An 8,192-nucleotide genomic window follows, 5' to 3' on the forward strand; every position below is an offset into this window, starting at 1 on the left:
AGATTAAAAAAAGATGATGGTTAAGCTGGATTTTATTGTTATTATTATTATTATTATTGTTGTTGGTGGTGGTGGTGGCGGTGGTGTTGTTGTTGTTGTTGTTATTGTTGTTGTTTTTGTTGTTGTTGGTGGTGGTAGTGGTGGTGGCAGATAGATAGATAGATAGATAGATAGATAGATAGATAGATTAGATAGATAGATAGATAGATAGATAGATAGATAGATAGATAAATAGATAGATAGATAGATAGATAGATAGATAGGTAGATACTGCATTTCTTGTTAAACTACAGTAAAACAACATTACAGTAACAAGAACAACACCAGATAACAATAACAGTATTTAAAACAGCAACATTTAACATAAACACCAACATCACTACATTAAAACAACCACAATAACAACAGCAGTAAAAACAACAACAAAATCATTATCAAACTACAACAATAACAACGACAAAAATTAACAGTTAAAGTAATACAGTGACAACAACATTAATAACAACAACCACGCCAACAAGTACACTACGGTAACAACAATAGTAACAAAAAACATCCGTAACACAACAACAACAACAACATGAGATATTAATAACACAAGGTGGGTTCATTACTGGTACACAACACGTCCTTCTATACGTCTTCCAGGGTTGAGACATGACCAAGTTAGTCCCAACTCCTAAACAACTATGTACAGGAAGGACACACTGCTCTGACGTCATTAACTTTAGCTCCGCCCCATTCAATGACGTCACGCTACCTGTGGTGATCACGGGGACTTACAACCTTATGTTCTTATAGTCCTCCCTCCCTCTCTCTCTCCCTCCTTTCCTCTCTCTCTCACTCACTCCCTCTCTCCCTCCTTCCCTCCCCCCTTCCCTTCTTCCCTCTCTCTCTCTCTCCCTCCCTCTCTCACCTACCACCTCAACACCCATCATTAGTACTCTGAGGAGGGGAGAGGACGACCATAACACCCAAAGTTCACAGCCTTATCTTTTTTTTATCCTCTTACACGATTCATCTGTCTTCTTCTTCTTCTTCTTCTTCTTCTTCTTCTTCTTCTTCTTCTTCTTCTTCTTCTTCTTCTTCTTCTTCTTCTTCTTCTTCTTCTTCTTCTTCTTCTTCTTCTTGTTCTTGTTCTTCTTCTTGTTCTTCTTGTTCTTCTTGATCTTCTTGTTCTTCTTGTTCTTCTTGTTCTTCTTGTTCTTGTTCTTGTTCTTCTTCTTCTCTCTTCTCCAACACCCTCCTACACTTTCTTCCTCAGCCTCCTCCAACACTTTCTTCCTCACTCACTCCAACACACTCACTCCAACACCCTCCTACACTTTCTCTCTCACTCACTCCTACACACCCTCCTACACTTTCTCTCTCACTCACTCCAACACCCTCCTACACTTTCTCCCTCACTCACTCCAACACCCTCCTACACTTTCTTCCTCACTCACTCTAACACTCTCCTATACTTTCTCCCTCACCCACTCCAACATCCCTCCCACACTTCCTCCCTCACCCTCTCCAACACCTCCCACCCCTCCTCCCACCCCTCCTACAACCAGCCAGGGAAGGAGCCAGTATGCAAATATCCTCTTTGGTAAAGTTCAAGGTTAAAATCTTAATTCTGGGACCGCTAAATTCTCTCACTTGGTATTTACGAACGCTGCATTGTAATGTTTGGCAGGGAGTCGACCTCTTATTTGAATACCACGGCGATGTCTTAGATCAGCCTCACCACAAGTATCAGGAGAGACATTTCTAAAGGCGTTACGGAATTATTACAATGCGGGACGAGTTATTTTTTTTTCTCGTGATTTAACCTGTCTGGTTTTTCTCTCGAAATATATTTGACTGCAGAAAATGCATTTGAAAAGATAATGATGATAATTTTACTATTACTATTACTACTACTACTACTACTACCAATAATAATAATAATAATAATAATAATAATAATAATAATAATAATAATAATAATAATAATAATAATAATTATTATTATTATTATCTTCACTATATCAACACAAGAAATATAATCCAAGATAGTGCTAATTTCACCCCATTTAGATGCACCTTAAAACACGTCTTTAATTTTATATTCACCCACCAGTACCCTCATCTTACACAATGGACCTAAAGAGCTCTTGAAACACCTCCAACAGTACTTAAAAGGCTCTTGAAATCCCTGTAAAGAGTTCTTATGGTAAGGTTATGTAGTTGATTTATTTTTAACCGCAAGAACTTAACCTGGATTTAATGAAGACAAAAATCTAGACTTGAACATAGTATCGTATTGAAATTTTCTTACCAAAAGGGTGTGGGTTTGGTTAGGTTATGTTAGGATAGCTTAAAGGACGGGTTTTGTTTTGTTAAGGTTAGGTTAGAATAATTTAGGTTTGTGTAGGTTTGGATACGTTGGGTTTAGTTAGGTTAGTTTGTGTTAGTTTAGGTTAGAGGTGTATTAGGTTAGGGGTAGGTTGGATTAAGTTAAGTTATGAGTAAGTTGGATTAAGTTAGGTTAGGGGTAAGTTGGATTAAGTTAGCTGAGGAGAAGGTTGGGTTAAGTTAGGTTAGACTGTGTTCAGAGTCCGGGCTTGCCAAAAATAGTAAACTCCAGTTGGCTGCTGTCTCAGTGGTGCCGCAGACACACCTAATGGCACCGGTTAACACTTAATGGTCTCAGAAATAAATAACTTCACCAGAGACCAAAATAGTGGTCGGGGCAAGACACCTGAACAAGACACAATGGTCATAGGAAGACCTTTAATGGCGTTAAACAGACACAGACATACTGAACTCTGAAACGTTTTTAATAGCACTAGGAAGATCTTGTATCCCCAGCAATGTTTTTAATGGCACTAGTAAGATAGAGTGGTCTTAGAAGCGGTCCTAATGCCGCCAGATACAAATAATGACACCAAAAATTAATTTCACACCATCAGAAAGACAAGGCGGTCCAGGAAACGTTAGTAATGATGCCGATTACACAAACAATTGCTCTGAAAACGTTCCCTAATGGCACCACAGATAAAAGTGATAATGCTCTCAGAACTCCTTACTACGACCAAAAATAATATACCTGGTAAATAAAAGTCCCAGAGGGGAAAAAAAAAGAAACATTACTAATGCCACTAGTTACACCAGAGAACAATATTATAAACACGCTTCTAAATGTAACCACAGACTCCTAACACCACTCTTTTAAAGCGGCGGTGTGTTAATGGTACCACACACACACACACACACACACACAACTAATGACCCTGAAGAATACAGCTGAATTTGAGACGTACCCAGGCCATCGAGTCTTTACACAAAGTTCATTATTTATGGCCAGAACTCGGGGTAATGGTAGAGGGGAAGTGGCTATCAGGGTTAGAGGGGAAGTGGCGATGAGAGGGTCAGAGGGGAAGTGGCGAGGAGGGGAATTGGCCAAAGTTTCCCCGCACTAAAACTCCTCCTACAGGCCCGGGTTCCCCACCACTGAATAATTTGGCTCCTGTGCTAAACTTTGTTTCCCCACATCTTAGGTAGAGGCATTGAGAGATGGAGCAGAGGGGAGGGAAGGCGTTGGGTGAAGGGAGGAAAGGGGGCAGAAAGAGGGAAGGAAAAGAGGAAAAGGAAGGAAGGAAAGGGGAAGGGAAGAAAGGAAAAAGGAAAATGGGGAAGGGAAGATGATGGGAGAAGGAAAAGAATAGGGAACAGTGATGCGAGGGAAGATTGGTGATTAGACAGGCAGACAGACAACAGACAGACAGACAGAGAGAGTTTATAGTCAACCTTACTGTAACAAACTTAATGAAAAACACCCTCTCACTATCAACACCAACTAGGAACGGGTGAGTATGACGAGCAGTGTTGTTACCCTCAACAACGAGACCGAGAATGTTAAAAAAAAATAAAGTTTATATACTACTCCTCATCTCCTCCCTCCCCCTCTCTCTCCTCCCCCCCCCTCCCCTCCCTCCACCCCTTCTCCCCACTCCCCCACCCTCTCCCCATCTCTCACCCCCACCCCGGAACTGCCATGTTTTGTTTTGTTTTTAAGATCAACAAGTCAAGGGTCAAGGTCACAGGTCGTAACGAGGAAGGCTAACTGCTGGGGGTGAGCTGGCACTTCACTCGAGTGTAGTTTAGACGTTATAAAAAATTTAATGGCGAAATTTTAGACCCATGTGTTCTGTGTAATGTTTTTTTTTTATTGTTCTCTCTCTCTCTCTCTTAAACACCTCCCTCCAACCCCCCCTTCCTCTTTATCTTATTCCTCTCTCTTTCATTCTTCTCCCCTCTCTCACCTTTTTCCTTTCCTTCCATCTCTCCCTCTCCCTTCTTCCCTCCTCCCCTCCTCCCCTCACTCCTTATATCGCCTCTATGCCTCTCCCATTCACCCTCTGCTTCCCCTTTCCCCCTTACCTCTCACCCATTCCATTTTCCTCCTTGTCCTCCCCTGTCCTTTTCACTCTCTCCCTCTATGCCCCTTGTACCTCGCCTTCACCCTTTCCCTCTCCTTGTCCTATTTTCCTCCATATTCTCCCTCTCACTTCTATACCCCCTCCCTTTCTCTCTTTACTCATCATCTCTCTCTCTCTCTCCCTTCTTACCTCTTTATTTTCCGTTTTCCCTTCTCCCTCGCTGAAGGAAACCCAGAAGGAGGGCAGGCAGGCAGGAATTCCGGTGAAGGATGAACGAGAAGGAGAGAGAGGAAGAGACCCACTCCATCTCTGGGCCGACACACACACACATACCTTAACTCTCTCGTGTTGTGATAATGTGAAAAAATATGAGTTTAGTTACGACGACTGCTGCTGCTCTTGCTAGTGGTGAGTGGTGGTGGTGGGTGATGTTTGTGGGGGTATTTGTGGTGATTCTTGATGGTGGTAAGGTGTTTGTGGTGATTCTTGATGGTGGTAAGGTGTTTGTGGTGATTCTTGATGGTGGTAAGGTGTTTGTGGTGATTCTTGATGGTGGTAAAGTGTTTGTGGTGGTGGCGGTGGTGGTGGTGTTCAGTAAGGGTGTTGGTGGGGGTTTTGGTGGTGGCATTGGTGGTAATGGTGGTGTTGTTGGTGGTGGTAAAAGGGTGTTGATGGCTGTAGGGGTAGTGGTGGTGAGATTGTTGGTGAGTGGCATGAGTGTTGGTGGTGGTGGTGGTGGTGGTGGTGGTGATGTTTCTATCTCTCATAATTTTTATTTGTTGATGAACTAGTGTAATTAAGAACTTTGTTTCGCATTTAAAGACCTTAGTTGTTGAAGCGCATTAATAACAGTATTACGTCAATAGAGGTGGTGGTGGTGGTGGTGGTGGTGGTGGTGGAGGTAGTGGCGGTGGAGGTTGTAGTAGTGGTAGTCGTGTTGATGGTGGTTGTGGTGATGGTGGATTTTGTAGTAGTGGTGGTGGTAGTAGTGACATTAGTAGTAGGAGAGGTGGTAGTGGTGGTAACAGTTAGAGGAATTGTGGTGGTGGTAATAGTACTAGTAGTAGTTGTGGTTGTGATGATGGTATTAGTGGAAGGAATTGTGGTGGTGGTGGTGGTGGTGGTGGTGGTGGTGGTAGTGGTTGTGTATGTTAAGGGGTAGAACGCGAGGGAAAGGAGGAGGAAGGAAGGTGACAAAGGTCGACGGTCTCAGGTCAATTCGTCAATCCGGAATGGTCCACTGCTAACCCCTGGAATACATTAGGTTAAGATGGGTCAGCCTTAGGTTAGGTTAGTTTAGGGTTAGGTTAGGTTAGGTTAGAATACTTTACGATAGGTCAAGGTTAGGTAATACACTTGGAAAAGGAGTGATAGTTGGATAGATATTATTTTATTTTAAAGACAGGCAGACTGACAGACAGACAGACAGACAGACAGACAGGCAGAGAAGACTCACCATAATCTCATTGAACTTTAAATATTTATAGAATTTTTTTTAATTAATCTTATATCCAGTGAACAACTCCATGACCCTAGTGACCTATGACCTCCACTGTTGAACTCCCCCTGATCATGTTGAACTCTGAACACACAAAGGAAATTATACTAGAATTGTATCACTCTGAATTTAGGTTTAACTATCATATGAACATAATGAGAATCACAGAACAATATGAACAACAATACAGCAACAGTGTAAGCTGAACATTTGAACACCATGAAAAATATTACAAAGTTATGAACAGAATTGACACCACATTGAAAGATGAACATTAAAAAAGTTATGAACAATATTACAAACACAGTAAAAACAGAATATTTAAACAGTTATGAACAATATTGACACCACATTGAAAGATAAACATTATGAAAGTCCTGAACAATATTGCAAACATTGGTGAACATTAAAGTATCCGTATCATAACTTGGTTGAACTTTTGACATTATGAACAATAAAATTACCCAAGTGAATCTGAGCCATTTAGATTCTCTCTCCCCCCGCTATCCTCCATTGAACTTTGAACATCAACATGAAAACTGGAGCTGTGTAGAATTTTGTTCATAGTGGGGGGGGGGGGGATGACATTACCACAAGTTTGAACATTTAGCAAGAACCTCCCGTGAACAGCTGTTGTATAGAAGTTATCTCGTTGGGAATGATCGTAGCAGCAATTTCTGTCTTCTGTTATAATTGTTAAAGGAATTACCTGAAGATTCCCCCCCCCCCACCTGAGGATTAAACACCTTACCTAACCTAACCTATATTATGCTGCTAAATCGTAAAACTATAGAATGCAGAAAACCTAAATTTTGACGTAAAATCCTAAATTGTGATTCAGAGTCGTAAACCTTGAGGATAAATTCCCTTTTCACATAATAAAAAAAGTAGAGCACACAGTCACACATTTTGACGAATATTTGGAGGTAAAATTCTGGTGTGTGACGTGAAATTATAAATCATGACCTAAAATCGTAAATTATAGACAATAACCGTGAATTATATACACCTCAGAGTAAAATGTGGCTCAGAACCATAAAATTATAGCTCAAACATGTAAATATGATGCGGAATCACAATTAATGGCGTAAATTTGTAAATAAGGACTCAAAACTGACAGCTATGGGATACAATCAGGGGTAAATCACTCATCATAAAAATGGTTCAAAAGTCGATTGTTTTGGCTCGAAATCTTAATCATTGTTTAAAATCGTTAGTCATGGCTCAAATGCGTAAATTGTGCAAAATAAAATAAATTATGATTCTTAATCGTAAATTATGGAGCAAAATCGTAAAACATGACTGAAAATTGTAAATTGTGATAGAAACCCGTAAATTATTGAACTATGATACCAAATCGAAAATAATGACACAAAATCGTAAATTATGACACAAAACCGTAAATTATGACACTAACTCATGCTTATTATGAAGCAGGGTCGTAAAACATGGCTCATGCGAACTTTTTTTATAATCAAATCACGAGTTATATGGATTAGCAACGAATCCTCTGTGTGTGTGGACTTCTAATAGAGGATTAACCCCATTTTTTTTAATTAGATTTAGATGAGAGAGAGAGGCAGACGGACAGAAGGACAGACAAACAGACAAAAAAAGGCAAATATATTGAAAAATGGGAATAAAAAATATTAAAGATGTAAAAGTAACGTAACAATAAAATATTAAAATGTCATACAATAAAAAAAAAAGATATAACAAGTTAGACAAAAATGATAAAAACATAATAGATACTAAGAACATTTTATATATGTATGTATGTATTTACTACCACTATGACCTTGTAAAACATCACCGCAGCCGTGCTTGAGGAAACACTCTCAACACAAGAGACTGTTTGGCTTCAGGTTTCTTTCTAGTTGTCTCTAACTTTCCTGTTGGTGCTCCGTCCATCGAGTCTTTGCCTATCGGGATCGCTTTCTCGTCCCTGTGCCTCTTTCCTCCACAGTGGATTTGAGTTTATCTGTGTAAAAATGTCAACGTACCTATATAGATACGAGGTTCACTACGGTACAGTGCTCGGTGATTCCTAGTGTCTGGACAAAGTAACTAACTCCATCAGAAAATATGACAGACACTTAACGTGGGGACTATAAATTTTTGCTTCTAACTTAACCAACAACTATTTTCATCTGACTCATTGTTAAAAAAAAAAAACACAGTCTTGCAGCTGGCCACAGAGAAACCTGCATCAGGTTTATTAACTACTGGGGATTCGAAATAGTGTACCGTTTACTCCCAACAGGATAATAAACACAGGGTCTCCGGGG

The sequence above is a fragment of the Homarus americanus genome, unplaced genomic scaffold (assembly GCF_018991925.1).
Source record: "Homarus americanus isolate GMGI-L3 unplaced genomic scaffold, GMGI_Hamer_2.0 scaffold5217, whole genome shotgun sequence".
Classification (NCBI taxonomy): Eukaryota; Metazoa; Arthropoda; class Malacostraca; order Decapoda; family Nephropidae; genus Homarus; species Homarus americanus.